This window comes from Aythya ferina (assembly GCF_964211825.1).
Source record: "Aythya ferina genome assembly, chromosome: 24".
In the NCBI taxonomy this organism is placed as follows: Eukaryota; Metazoa; Chordata; class Aves; order Anseriformes; family Anatidae; genus Aythya; species Aythya ferina.
In genome coordinates this window covers 3,458,559-3,474,005 of record NC_140322.1, presented here as the reverse complement: position 1 = coordinate 3,474,005, position 15,447 = coordinate 3,458,559, and the positions used below count along the sequence as shown (strand labels likewise).

The 15,447-nt window shown below is 37.2% G+C and overlaps 1 protein-coding gene across 8 annotated transcripts in view; it reads left to right on the top strand.

Moving 5' to 3' along the window:
- Positions 1 to 15,447, top strand: part of LOC311423355 (uncharacterized protein) — a 259,365-nt gene that overhangs the window by 2,000 nt on the left and 241,918 nt on the right. For 3 of the 8 annotated variants that reach the window (XR_014685660.1, XR_014685661.1, XR_014685662.1), the window contains exon 3: positions 127 to 228. The exons of 2 other annotated variants lie outside the window; for them this stretch is intronic. The gene's annotated coding sequence lies outside the window, so the exon portion shown is untranslated. Of the gene's footprint in view, positions 1 to 126; positions 263 to 15,447 lie in introns of all 8 variants that reach the window. 3 more of the 8 variants (XR_014685663.1, XR_014685664.1, XR_014685665.1) reach the window with 1 other exon arrangement.

The window sequence follows — 15,447 nt, the reverse complement described above, 5'->3', positions numbered from 1 at the left end:
CGCAGGAAAAAAGCTCAGCTTCAGGAGAGAAACAGAGAAACTTTTTTTTCTTTTTAAACTAGACCTAGAATTAATGCAGCATAACATATATAATGATATATTAATATAATTCATATTTACTTCTAGCAACTGCAAATACCTAATGTTAACCAGTTAACACTTTGCCTTCATAATGGGATCATCTGGAGATGAGTTACCCACTCCTCTGAAGTATGTTGCTATTTGAAGGTAGGATCTTCTTCATTTAAGATGTGGAATATGTGTAAGTAGCCATTGATTCTTTCATATTTTTCTTTCCTACCTTGACAGGAGAAGCAGTTCCAGGCTGTCCACATCTTGCTTCTGATTTTTTTTTTCCAGGATGGAGTTTGTGGTGGTGTTGTTCCTCTCTTTTTCCCTTCAATCTCTTTCATTCTGCTAACCACTTTTTCTTTATCTGAAATCAATAGGGAGAAGGAAAAGAAGAAACATCTCCATTAATAAGCCTGTATAATTGTACATGTTTTTGAGAGACTGGTAATTTTGATTATCACTGAAAGCAAGGAGGAAAAAAATCTTGCTTCTCAACAGCCACGTTCACTCTTCAAAAATTCTGTGAGCTGCTTAAACCATGTGTCACACTTCAAATCCGCAGTGTGTCAGGGCTAACTTTTGTCATGTGTCATGTACCTGTTCTCTGGAACTCACTGGGATAAAAACATGCTCCCAGACTGATACTGCACATTGTTCAGAGACATCTTCTGAGCTGCTGCAGTCACTGGTCAGGTTTTGAAATACCATTTGAAGATCAGCCAGGTGCTAGGCAAGACATTTTTTGACCTAGAAAATGATCTGATGTGCAGTTGCCATCTTTCTTTACTTTTTTTTTTTTTTTTTTAAATGTGGTATTTGGTACAAATATTGATGTTAATGTCTTACGGAAAATGGCACTGTGTAGAGTAGGGGGTATATTACAACTTTGAACTAAGGAGTGATGAACAGAAATGTCACCTTTGTGCAGGATTACCTAAACATTAGACAATTATCTTGAGAGCATGATGGCCTGAGCTTTTAATTTACATTGATGGTACATGATTTTTTAAATACTGTTCAAAGACTGATAAGAGGCTTTAAAAAAAGTACCAGAAGAATACCTAAAACAGTCCTCTTTAAATATATATATATTTTTCTGAACTAAAAATAATAATGGGCAGCCTCTCTTTCTCTTGTCATCCCGAGTACAAGGTATACCCTTTATCAGATTGTCTGCTGAAGGCATGACTCTGTAGCAACCTTTCACTTTCTGAGAGATAAAACCCCTACCTTTTATGGTTCCTGTGGGAGTTTAGCTTCTTCCTATTAAAAATGAATAATAAAATTCAAAGCTTTCATCATAATGGGGTTAGGAAGGAGGTGTTTCGCTTTTTATAGCTGTACCAATGATCGAAAAGCGAGTTGAAACCATCGCAAAATTAGGGAAGAGGTCATCATTAGAAGGCAAGTGAAAAGAAGTTTTATAAAAGCACTTTTGGATTTAATTCAAAGATTATTTCTTGCTGGTGTCAGTAAGCAGGCCATCCGCATTTCGTGTCAGAAATGAAACAAAGGGATGGTGTGAAATCTCCAGAAATGTAGGGGAAGAGGTACTTCAGCAAGAACAAGCCCTCTGTAGATGTTCCCAGGATCAGTATACGGTATGATGAATACCTCTGCCTCCGCCCTCAGTTCCTAAATGACAACTCAATAACTGTGTTCCATATTGTGGAAACGGCAAGAGAAGTGAGAGAATTTTGTATACATTGGTCTCTATGCAGTGAAAAATATGGCAGGTACCTGCAATAGGCTTAAAAGACAGCCTGCAGTAGTCACAGCGGACATGCAGTGTTCTGAACAATTAGATCTCTGGTAGCATAGAAAATGAGACAAAAAAAAAGGGGGACTGGTCTGGATAGAGCCAAGAGCAGTGCCGATTATTTCACCACGCACCTTTCTCCACCCTGATCTCTAGATCCAAATCAAAACTCTAGAAAGATTTTTCTCCACTTTTCAAATTATAATTCTGTCTTTCTGTGCATTTTTCATTTGTAATACCTGTTCAAAATCAGCTGTGCTAACAACTGTGTTAAACTTTCCCATTGTCAGGAATTGATCTGAGTAAACAGTAAGAATTAGCTGGAATCCTTTCACAGGGGACTGTAATCTCCAAATATATCTATTTCTCTAATATACCAAAAAAAAAACAAAAACCAAAAAAACAAAACTATTTCAACTTGGAACTCCCCCCTCCTATGACTTACTGTGATGGTTTGTAGAATTTATCAGTAATGAGCTGCTTAAGGCATAATGGCCATAAATGCTGTTTTATGATCGTGGAGCAAGAAAGCTCGCTGCTGGTTTAGCTGCTGCTTTGTGTTGCATTTTGCTCTGCGCCAGAACCTGTACTGAAGAAGGAAATGCTGAATACTGTAATATAGTTAAGGAGCTAAGTAGCAGTGACATCTTCGTCCCTAATTACATACCTGTGATACTGATTTTTTAGAATTGTGTGTTACGTAGTAGTAAACAGTCTGCTTTTATAAAAATCTGTGCTTTCTGTAGAAATTATAATCCTAAAAGGAGAAAATTGTCACTTTTTTCTGGATTATTCTGGTAGTCAGGGTGAAATACCAAGTAAAAAGGAACTACCTGGTGTTTGCAGTGAACTGATTGTTCAGTGTTCCCTAGTGATTTAAGGGTCTGCCTTTTTTGCCCTCTAGATGGCTGTCTTGTTCTCTTATAAAGAGTGCATTACCCAAAGAGTCTAGCAGAGCTGCAAGAGAAAGTTTTTAAATCGTCACAGTTTTTAAATGTTTACATATTCACAACGTGTTTATGAGCAAAAATGTCGGGTAGGGAGGACTATATGACTGAAAACCTGCTGTGAACAACTGTGAGGTGATGTCTTCTGCTGCTGTGCTGGAGGAGAATAAGTACTAACATGTTGGGAAGCATTGAAAATATTATCTAGTATGTTTTTCATGAAATCAAAAAACTGTTAATTTATCGTGGGAAGAAAAATTCCCTTGTGGCCACAGCTGTAGTAGTATTTTCCCTTCTACTTAATTCTATAGGAATTTTGCTTAGTTTAAAAACCTCTTGAAAAACCTTTTGACTGTAGCCAGAAGTGGGTGTGGGCTAAACATACTGAGGGAGTGTTCTTGCAGCATTTGTAATTTATCACGACTGTCTTATTCTTACTTTTTTTTTCTTTTCAAAAGACTTCTGCCTTCAACTTGAAAACTTTTATTTAGATGAAGTAAGTCTTCAGAGGAAACTCATGTAGAGGATTATCTTTAAGGGGACTGTTGTGAATTAATTCACAAATGAGTAACTCTTTCAGACCCTTGATATAAGGAGAGCCACAATGCAAAAATCTCTTTAGTTTATGAGTATTGATGTTTAAAAAAATAAATCCCCCCCAATAAAACACTAATCATATGTTCATTTTGTCTATTTTAATCATTTTTACAACATAAGAGTTTCCTGAGTATTAATGACTGCTCATGACACTGTTTTAGGGGGACAGTATTTGTAGTTAAGTGCCATGTCACAGCCAGTGCTCTGATTTATTATGTAAGTTTTTAATTTTATGTAATTTGGTAAAAACTGTGATCTTTTTTTTTTTTTTTTTTTGGTATTTGCATTTTGAAGCATGCATTGGGTTGCTCTTACAGTTATATGTGATGCTTATGGCTGAGATTCTAAACAGTGACTCCCTGAATCCAGCTTTGTGGGATGTGTAAAATGTCTGACCTTGTGCATTCTTATTCCAATGCATTTTTGGGTACCCAAATTGTTACAAGTCAGGCCTTTAACCAGATTTGTCACTATAACTTCTTGTAATTCATGCAGTTGATACTATATAATAGCTTAAGAAAACCAAATCTAAAGAAATGATCAATCAGCGGTGTAGAGTAAAAACTTTCTGAGGCTTTCAGTTTATATGTAGGAAAATTAAAAATTTTGTTTTTTGAAGTCCTTCATTTGTGTGGTCAGATATAACTGCTTAGCACTGGAAAGACCAAGTCAAGTGTTTGTTGATCAGCTGGCACTTATTTTTATTCACAAGTAAGTCCACATAGAACATGACCTTGGTATCTGATCTATTTAAGTACAGTGAGGTAGAAGGATCAACTGTTTTCTGAATTGTAATGAAGCAGTTTAATTTTTGCAGTGTTCCCTGTGTTTCTAAAAGTCATTATATCATTTTTTCACTTTCAGAATTACTGAAACCGGTGTTTTCTCATTAAGTGGCATACTGAACAAGCAGTGCCCTCCTTCTGACTGCAGCACCGATCTTACGGTGTTTAGAAACAACTGTGTAGCTAATTGCTTTTAAAGACGGTCGTTAAGAGATGATGACTTATATGATTTAGCATTGATTAAAATAATTGCTTTCTGGAAAGAATCTCTTGTCTAATAAGTTGATGCTTCTGAAGGGCAGATGTTAAGATTATTAAGCATCCTTCTGTCATGAAGAAAGGTGCTGGTTTCCTTAAGTGGCGATAATTAACACATTGGGATAGTAACTTTGGTTAGGAGGTGACTAGCTTAATCTGCTTCTACTGCTTACAGCAGGTCATAATGTTATAGATAAGCAGTTATGCTTACTCCATGATTAAGGATGAATCATGTTTGAAAATCATGATGTAAAGCATTCAGTGATCTTATCAGTCATTCATAATAACTCCCATGTCATGCAGACTTTTTATGGAAAAGAGCAAAGTAATTGGTATCCGTCACATGCACTTGTGTTAAGATCACAATTTCCATGACAGTACTGCGCTTTAATAGAGTCTGTCAACTTAGCTTAGGCTGTAATGGCTCACAGCACATCAGTCTTAAAGAATACATGAATTTATTATTGAATAAGTTAACTACAGTTTTACAGAGAATTGTGCTGCAGAACTCTCTTAGGGTCAAAAAGTTAAATATAAGAGAAATGCAGTGCAATTAGGCCACACAGCTTCTCAAATAGTAGGATGAGGATAAATGGTCAGTTCACTTAATGAGAAACAAACAGACAAAAACACTAAAATAGACACCCCCCCCCCCCTTTCTGGTGTTAGGAATGTACACAAGAAGTCTACATTTCACTTTATTGCATTATGTGAATTTATTTAAATTAGGCAGTCTTGAAAATTCTGTGTATTTCCAACTAAGTAGATGGCTTGGCAACATTTTTCAAAAGCTTTGAAGCCTGAAGTTGTTTGGACTTTCAGAATTGTGTGGTGCCAGGCCATCTGAACTGTTTGTTATAAACAAAGTCAGAAAACTTGAGGAATAAGAGAAGGATTAGGTTCTATTGATGGAACATCCTTCTTCGTATGAAGGATACGTCACCAGAAGTAGTGACTGTGAAAGCGGTCATGTTTGAAGAGAATGTGAAATTATTCATAAGTAACCAAATGGAAAATTTGCTGGGGGGGAGTCTTGTTTGGAAGATGTGTTTTCAAGTCAACAGAAAGGTGATTTTCACTTAAATGACTGTGTTAGAGTCCTTCAGTCAAAAGTTGATTTTTTTTTTTCTTAGATTGCATTCTATTTCCCTGATAGTGCCTTTTTTAATAATACTTGTTGAAAACGTCAGTGCCAAATACAAGCATATCCTTTTCTCAGACTTAATTGAAAATATTATAAAGACAATGTGAATTCAAACGAAGCGCTGAATTTTATGGTCCAGCTTTGGACCTTGCAGACCAACATGCTCTCACAGATGTGGGGTGGAAAGCTTACAAAGTTAATCGTGTTTTCTTTATTTCTTCCTTTTAATACTATGTGGATAACGTGAGATATACTGAGGACAGGAATCTCCTAACACCAGTGTAGGATAGGTACACAGTGAACATTGGTTGACTTTTTCACAGCCTCAGAAATCGTGAATGTCCTTGTTGTTTCAAGTTTTTTTTCCCCTCACGTATTTAATTTTGTTTTCTTACATTTTCTGTTTGTGGAGCTTGCTCCCTTTAGCCTGCTGCCATATGCTGCTAGTGTGAAATAATGTTTGCTATCTAAGTGAAGAAAAAAGGGGAAATACCATGGGTACAGGTATAGCTACGGTTTAATGGCTTGTGTGACTGCAGTTTATGTGAATACACCCGAGCAATCTTCAGTTCACTTGGACGCTGCTGACATTGTGACAGCAGAATGGAGTTGCAGTACATGCTAGAGAACTGGAGAAAATATTCAGCTGTTTGGAACATGCTAAGATCCATATGAACTAGGCTGTTAAAAGTCAGCTTAAGTAAGCTTGATTGATTTGAAGGTAGCTATATCCCAAGGAAAGAGGCATGATTGGAACACTTGAGGTTTCCAATCATGTAAAATTATAGTAGATATAAGGTTGTGCTGTCATACTCAGTGTTTCCATAGTGCTGTTCTTCTCCGATTACATAAAAATACTGCTCTTTTAAGATCATTGCTGTCTTCATCTTTTTTATTTTTAACTCTTTCCTTTCTCATTTCTCATTCTTTCCAGTAGCACTGCTGATAGGGTCTGTGTAAGAAGCTATGCAAGATCTAATGCGTGCCCTCCTTTATTTTTTTTCTGCTTAGCTTGCAAGCCAACAAAAATGTGAGCTGAAGACTCGTATCATTTGCCATTCTTGTAAGGGAGTTAAGTATTCTTTTGCAAATGATCAAAAGAAGATACTGTATATAAATATTCTACTTGTACAGTGCTGCAAACTTGGCTTTAACATTTTTTTATAAAGTTAAAGCGGGAGGTGAATTTGCAGACCTCCTCTTGCTTTATTTAATTATTTCCAGATTAGTGGCAGGTATACTTTGCAAGGATACTTGTCTCTGTAATGGATCACAGCAGATGTGCCTTTATGGGGTCTTTGCAGTCAGTCAGTTTGTGTTTCAGGTTTATTCTAATCCTGTACAGAACCTACTGCATGTAAATCATTTTATAAAATTTGTCACAAAATTTTCCATCTTTTACTCACTAGAGTTTTTTTTAGTATCTGCTATTGTATTAATGAGATTTATATAAGAAACTAGCTCTGTAGAGGATTGTTTGTCTAGTTTTACACATACAGGTGGGTAATCTGTAAAGCAGCTTCAACTTTTCCTGACATCATCACACTAACCATCTTCCATCTGCTCAGGAATCACTTCTGTGTTTCTCTGTATCTTTTGGAGATTCAGTTTAGCAGAACTATATGTGCATGTTCTAAATCTTCTGTTTTTATTATCATGTATCATGTTTTTTCTCCAAAAAAAATAATAATAAAGTTTGCCAGCAAAAGATTTCTAGCTACACAAAGGATGAACAAGGAAGAGTAGTAGTAGTAACACCTACATGACATTGCATGTGATCTGCATATGTCTCAAAACACTGGGGCATTCTGTTGGAGTGGCATAACAGCAGGAAAAAGCGCCAGTCTGGCAGCAAGTTTGTTCAGTATGTTTGTTGAATTGGGTGCTGCTGTGTGATTAGTAGCTGGCAAATTAGTACTGTACTTGTGCACGTTTAAGATGTAACTGATGCGACTGCTTCTTGGCTTCAGTAACGTTCATCAGTTTCCCAGAATTGGCCTTCCCAGTGGTGCATGAGAGTAGGATGGAACTTAATAAGTGAGTCACCATTTTTGTTCTTCTTTCTTCTTATTAATTCTGCGTAGGATCATAAATGAAAGAGAAATGTGTAAGGTATTTTCCCCTGCAACCTCTGTTGGTTGGAATGCAGATGACTATGCCTCTTTATTAGGATTTGATATAAGACTGTATCTTACCATATCTGATTCTTCTACATAATACTCTGCCTTATCATAAATTTTATGACTACCTCATACCATAAGGTTATTAAATGCGAGCATATGGCTTCTGCCCTGGTGGAAGCACTAAGCACTCTGACTGAAACGCACCAAGCATTTGGAGGAAGGAAAAGGAATACAAAAGAACAAATAAAAAAAAAAAAAAAAAAGGAAAAGAAAAAAAACTTATAAAATGATAATGAGGGAGCATGCAGTCCCTCTCAGCAAGCAGCTCACCAGAGCAGAAGTGTGGCCTCAGTCACGGCACTGTGACTCATTATTAGAATCCTTTGCCTAAAGGCTTGGAGCAGTGATGCAGTAGAACTTCACGCTGAGAAGCTGATAGCTCGTTGGAGTGACTGTGAGACTAATCAGGCAGCCACGGCTGCTGAAGGCTCGCGCTTGTTTCATGACAGACATATTCAGAGTCAAACATTAAGACTATCAGGTTTGGTGAATTTCTGTGAGGGCACAAAACATTCCAGCTTATTCGGTATGAAATGTTGTTGTTATGATAATAAAAATTATTATCATTATTACCAGCCTCATTTCTCAGGGGAATAAGAAAATGTCCTTATGGAACTGCTGTGACTCTGACATCTTGTTTTGTAAAATATTACTCTGATTTGGATGGGGCAGGATGTTCCTTTTCAACATTAGGAGGATGTTTTCCTATTAGCCTAGGAAAGACACGACTAGAAAGGCTATTCTTCTAGTGCTCTCTCCATCATTAGAGTGACAGCACAGGAATTACTATGTTAGCCTGTTACTAAAAATTTGGTACCTTTTGCTCATTTTCTATTCCTGATTGGTTCAGCACCTTTGATTAATGTGACTGCCACATAACTCCACTTTTGTAACGATAAAGGTGGTGTTCTTTGGTCACCTCATAACATTGCAGATTCTTTATCAGAGTACCTAAAAGCCTGTTGAATTGAGCAGCATTCAAGTTTCTTTGTTCTTAACTGTCTTGTGGGTTCTTAGCCCTATAGCTGTTTATAAAGAGAGCAAAATTTGAGGTTAAATGTAAGCAAAGGCCTCTAGAAAAGAGAAGCCAAAGCCTGTGGAAAGCCCAAACCCAACCTGCTAGGTTGTACAGTAGGCTGTTTCAGCATCTTAGTGCCCATGTTGTGTTTTACTGTACAACATAATACACTGATTTCAGTCATGAAAAAATGGTCTTAAGATAAACAATGGGTTTAGGATTTCTTTTTGTTAATGATTCTGATACCTGACCTCTGGACATCACCAGGGCAGACTATTTTCAGACTATTCTCAGGCTCCTAAGAATGTGGAGGTTTGGGTTTAAAGCCCTGCTCCTAGTAGGCAGACAGAATGTATTTAAATTTGAGTGTACTGCCTCTCATGCTGGGGCTCTCATTGCTAAACTTTTTATTGTTACTCATAAGGCAGGACTGCATCTGCCTCTTTATCTTCACCATCATTGAGAGATGCAGTTTGATAGTGTGTAGCTTGCTCTAGTGCACCAGTCTCCAAACTTTTTTCATGGTGCATACCTATCAGTGAAAAGAAAATTGAGCACCCCCCAATATGTGTGTTTATGAAATATATGCATGTACTACTGCACTAAAATACAATGTGCATTATGAAGTCTAGGCAAAAATAGAAATTAAAAAGGAAAAATGATTTTTTTTAAATTGTATTTTATGTATTAATGGTATAAATATATGTTCTTGCGCTCCCCTTGGAGACCACTGTTCTAGTGACTGTCTCCAAGCTTAGCTGTTGCAGGGGAAATGGGCAGAAGGCTGCTGTTCATTGAAGTTCAGTAGAGCTGAAGTGCCAGCTGTTAAGGTTTAGATGGCTCTGTGTCCAGAGGCAGAAATTAAAATGCCTTAGAAATTTGCCTTGTGGAAACTTAGAGAATTCAGATGTCCCTCAAAGTTGACTGGCAACTGAGTAGAGCGTTTGGGAATGAGACTGATAGGTCCCACTTGTGAAGCTCAGTGCTTACCCTGAGTTTTTCAGTTCCTTTTTTGAAAATCTAAGAACAGAGCATGAGGTTCTTTATGCCTGTTTGCATGACTTAACCAATAAAACTTATGCATACGCACAACAATGTTAGGAACAACAGTTATGAATTCTTAGGATTTTTAGTCTTGCTTGGAAACATGAACTGTCAAGATTTGGAAAACTGTTTTCTAAACCAAGCAGTCATGACACATGCTTTTGTCATCTCATTTCTCCCATTGATTATATTTGAAAAGTAATGAATCCAGGAATGGTTTGAAGAAAAACAGTGTGGGCTGAGATGTGATTAAAGCAGAGACAGTGCAAAGGAGGGCATCAGATATTTTACTCTGTCTCTTTTATTTGAAATGAATTTGAAATGAGTAAGTGTACGTCCTCATATGTTCGTGTGACAATATACTTGACATAAGCAGCAGTTATACTTAACTGTGTCTTTGACCTCCTTGTGGCTGGGTTTAAATATAGTTTAAAATCTGAGCAAAACAAAGACCTAGGTTTGGTTGTATTTTATGGATCTGTGTTGTTATGCTGTATCTATGGAAGCAAATGGACTACTGCATGTGCTATTTCAGATGCATACAAGTCTGAAACTTAAATATATAAAATAGTACCAGCTAATAATTTTAATGTTTTGGAGGTTTGCAAATATTATTTGTGTCAGTGTGTCCTTTGACCTGTTTGAAAATTTCATCATGCTTTGGAAATGTTAACTTATTAGAGCCTTACGCTCAGATGGAAAGTATTAGTGTCTGGATTTATTGACTAGTGAATAGTAAGTTGCAAGCGGTGTGACCAGAATACGTGCGGATGATTTGCAGATTGCAGTATGTGTTCTGAGGAAATGTATGAAAAACTTTAAATTCAAGGATTGCAGTTTGAAACATAGGAAGTAGTTGTCTCTGTTCAGATGTAGTTAAGTTGCTGTTTGTACAATGCAAATGCCAAGTTTGTGGCATCAGGTAGAAGCACTTTTGGTGTATTTTATTTAGTACTTGAATACTTGAAAACAGTGCTACAAAGAAAATGAGCTAAGGAATGTTGATACAGTTTAAAATGTGGGTTTAATGGAAATAAAAAGGAACTGTATTTCTGTAGAATTTGGGATTACAGTATTCATCAAACATGGTGCTTTTTAAGGAAATGATCTGGGGTTGCTGTAAGACCTTGAAGTGCAGTGACAATTACCTGGTCTAATTTCTGTGTACTGATAACATTTCAGTTACTCAATAGGGTCTGATAGTGGTGACCACAACAAATAATATGTGACAGATTCTGTGCTTTCTTATCTGCACATAATTCCAAGATGGATCTTGATTCATTTTATTTCATTTTCATTTTCAGTGAGAACAGCATAGGAGTTCTATGTGATGGGCTATTATGATATGGATTGTGTGGACAGGTATCTGCCCCTTCCATCTTCCTTCCTAAATTTGTTGAGCTTTTCTGTTTAAGTTGGTTCCCAGTTTTCCTTTTCAATGGTGTTTGTTACCTGAAGCAGTTCATTGGGCGCCTTTCTTTGTTACTTGCTTTTATAGCAGGAGTTATGGTAAACATAACATTTTCTGTCTACTCCTCACAGTCTCCCCTCACTCAATTTCCCCCTTAGCAGTCTCTTTCTAAAGAATTCCTTGTTTCACTTCTTAAAAATAAACTTTAAAAAAGATGGCTTAGAAGTCTGTAAAGTGCATCTTTCAGAGCTCTAAATGGCTAAAGCACCATTGAGAGCCTTTTGACTTTCCTTCTGTTTATTGCTTTGGGCAAATAATTTGGTTGAAAATACGACCATTTTAGTGAAGTGCAGTATGCTGAGAGAACATTATCTCTTAATTTTAAATATATTCTGAATACAGGTAGAATGTGAGAATTGTTTAACATAATATTCCAGTTTAGTTATTGTCTAACAGAATAAGAAATCCCAGAGGAATTTTGTTAGCAAGGTACAATAGAATCACATACATTCCTTATTATTGCAAAAGTTTCCTTAATCGCATTGTTTAAACTTTTCAATACACTTTAATGCTTATTAGTGGTTTTTCATTTTGAACTGTCAGATAATTCCTTTTGCTAACTCTGGATAAATAGGACTCTCAACACTTTTGGTTTTAGTTATAGATGATGTATATATGACCAGACAGCTGATATAATAAAGAAGTATTGTGTTTTCCACTGTGTTCAACTTAAGGGTTCAAATGTGTTAATGCAATTGATTTGATTGTAATATTTTATAAAAGTTTCTTGCACTAATATACTGTTAGTGATTCTTGTTGTCGAAAGTTATGAAAGGAAATTAAATGTACTCTGAGCTGTAATGACAACAAATGGTCAGAGGACATAGAAATGGTCTCTTTTTCTTCCTATTTTCCATTAAAAGCTGTATGCTAACAAAAATCTTAATAACAAGAGGCAAAGAAATGCATCTTCATATAAATGGGTGTGTGTGAGAGCTGGGGAAGTAAATAAAATTCTTCCAAGATTTGGAGTATCAATTTGCTGTGCAATTTCCAGTAACAGTTTCCCTTTTGGGCTATGTTTTCCTTTTATTTCTTTTTTTTTTTTGGTTGATTTGAAATTTGATTTAGGTTTGAGTCTGAAGTGAGAGAAGTGAGTAAGGATCTTGAATAGATCCCTTTTTATGGAAAAATGTCACTTTTTTATTAAAAAAAAAAATAAAATTGAAGGGGGCATGGGGGAGTACTGAACTTGTGGCTGGTTGGGATCTCTGTCCTTCAGAATCAAAAAGTCTTCCAGTATTCAGAGAGGAAGATTATGAATGAATAATTTCCTGTTTAAACTTGTAAGTGTGTAATGACACGTTTGATCATGAATCTTCAAGTCTAGCATGCGTTTTTAGGATTTGAACTTTATCGATTGCTTTTTTCTTGGAAATGAAGCAAAGGAAATAAAATGCTGTAATTTGCTATTGAGGCATTACAGTCAGACTAAGTGGTATTGGATAAAAGCTAATAGGTTATAAGGTCAGAGCAGAAGCTTACCAAATCTGAACTACTTTAAAAAAAAAAAAAAACTTAAAATTTAATAACGTTCTCAGTTTTTCTGTTTCCTAAAATAAAGGAAATGGGACATCCTAATAGAGTGTGCGAACTGTTAATTCCTTCTTGAATCCATTAACTTCTAAAACGCTATGTCCAGAGCTATATTGGGTTTTCTGGAGAGGAAGACGGTTGAAGGTATTGGGAAACTGTGGACAATGCACTGTTTTAACTGGATTGCCTCTGCTATTAAAAAGTGGTGGTTTAGGGTGTGTTTATTTTTTTATTTTTTAAACTCTGTTGAATTTGTATGTATTTAGCTCTTTTCAGACTGGTATTCAGAAGTGTGCATAGTATTTGACATTCTCTTTCCCTGGAGATCCATACACCTGATGATGAAGTTAGTTGTTGGTATTTCTTGTTTAAGAGGCTGAGTTCTGGAAGTCTCTTGTAATGGTGAGGTTCTGTCTGTAAGTCTCTGTTGTTCCTGTTAAACAGGAACACCATTAAAACCTGTAGTACACTTAGGTTGATGGGTTCAAACTGCAGTACTGGGGTAATTTCCCCTTCTCTATGCCTACATTCATCCAGATAGTGCTTTCGTCCATTTTTCCACAGCATCCCAGTGGAAGCTCAGATTGGAGTGCTTCCCTGGATCCTTCTCAGCAGTGGTGTTCTTCCAAGGTCTTGTTAGAGCGAGGCCAGGGGAGGCCATGAGGATGCTCAGAGGCTGGGGCCCCTCTCCACTGAAGACAGACTGAGGGAGCTGAGGTTGGCCTAGAGAAGAGAAGGCTCCAGACACCGTACAGTGGCCTGCCAGCCCCTAAAGGGGGCCTGTTTACATAGGGATGGAGAGGGACACTCTCAGGGAGTACAGCGACAGGACAAGCTTAACAGCTTTAAACTAAAAGAGGGGAGATGCAGATTAGCCATCAGGAAGAAATTCTTTACTCTAAGGGTGGTTACAGTGGCACAAGCTGCCCAGAGAAGCTGGAGACGCCCCATCCCTTGAGGTGTTGAAGGCCAGGCTGGATGGGATTTGGGCAATGAGGCTGCATCTTCAAGGTCCCTTCCAACTAAAACCATTCTAGGATTTTCCTATTCTGTAACTGTGGCTCTGATCCCTTTTCTATATCCTCTCTTTTGCATCTGGTTGTGTTAGAGTATAGCAGAACAGAATGTATTAGAATATAGTAGTAGTAGTCAAAAATCCACAGCATTTTCTATGCCTGAACAAATTCCATCATTAATAATTTTGCCAATCCCAAAAAGGATGGAGAGAGGACTTAAGCCTGCAGAGGTGTGTATTTGTTTAAATAGGTCTGTGTGTAAGACATTTCCCAAAGCAGAGGATAATTTTTCTGGTTTTATATAAAGCGTCTGGGGCCTTGTGGATTTACACAATTTTAAGTACTGAAGGCATTACGATTTTTTTTTTTTTTTTTTAATATCATAGACTGTATAATAAATGCTCTTGATCAACCTTGGGATACTGCTTTGGGTTTGGCTAAGTGGGCTTTCAAGGGATATCAATATAGGGATATCAGTTCTTTATTTGAAAATATAAAGAGATGGTGAAAATAGATGCTTTTTCTCTAGCAGTATGTTGCAGTTGTTGATTCTTCTCTTTAGTGAGCACAGCCGATGTTGTTGCACAGAATTTTAATAACTGTACTCATAAATCCAAGATAGAAAATCCAGGCAAGCATAAGATCATCAGAAATCACTGATGATAATTTCTAGTCATTTTTCTGGCCTATGCAAAAGGATGGGATGATGCTTCGTGTCTGGTCTGCTCCCCTTGACCTCATGAACTGTTGTAAATAATTGCCATTAAAAGAAATTGCCTTTCTTCAGAATTAGTTTTTTGAGATAATTGACATTTTAGTAACTTACAAGGGGCAGCTAATCATGTGCAAAGTTACTTCGCGCGTATTTAGATTCTTTCCCTTCCCCTTGCCTAAAACCTAGCAGACAGGTTTTTCCATGCTTTTCTAGCTCCAAAATGCTTACAGAAAATGAGTGACCACTGCATTTGAACACAGAGCGTGTCCTTCGTGCCAGCTCCTCTCTGCAATGCTGTGTGGCTAAAATAGAATTCTGCTGGAACACTGAGTCACGAGGGCTGACCCAGCAGAGCGCTGTGTGTGTGACACATAATGAAAGGTTGAACTGTCTGTCTCTGAGGTGGCGTAGCAGATCAAATCACAGAGGATCAGGCAGAGATATGTTGCCTTGCTCTGAGTGACAGAAGTTAATAATTAGTGACAATGATTGACAGATACACTCCATCTGCCGCTCTGACGCCTAGGAGCAGTTATTCCACAACTGTCTGCAGGCACAATGAACTCCTCTGGGAGAGAAAGCTGCTCTGTGATTGACAGCTGCCTCCGAGAGAGACAGGCCACTGACAGTAAAGTCACTGTCAGCAAAAGTGTTGAAGTCTCCCCCTGTTCCCTAGAAGTCTCACTAGCTGTATACATTTATTCTCTTTCATTTATCATGTCAGGTGTGGTTTTAAATATATTACTCGCTAGCCGTGTTCTTAACCACGGGTTTTTTCAGTGGTAAAAATCCATACAGTGAGATGACTTCACCTAGCACTAGCTGAATTAAGTACTAGGCACTGCCATACTGACATAGCTATAGCTAATTAATCTGTCTGTCTGTTGGCAAAGAAGTCTTGC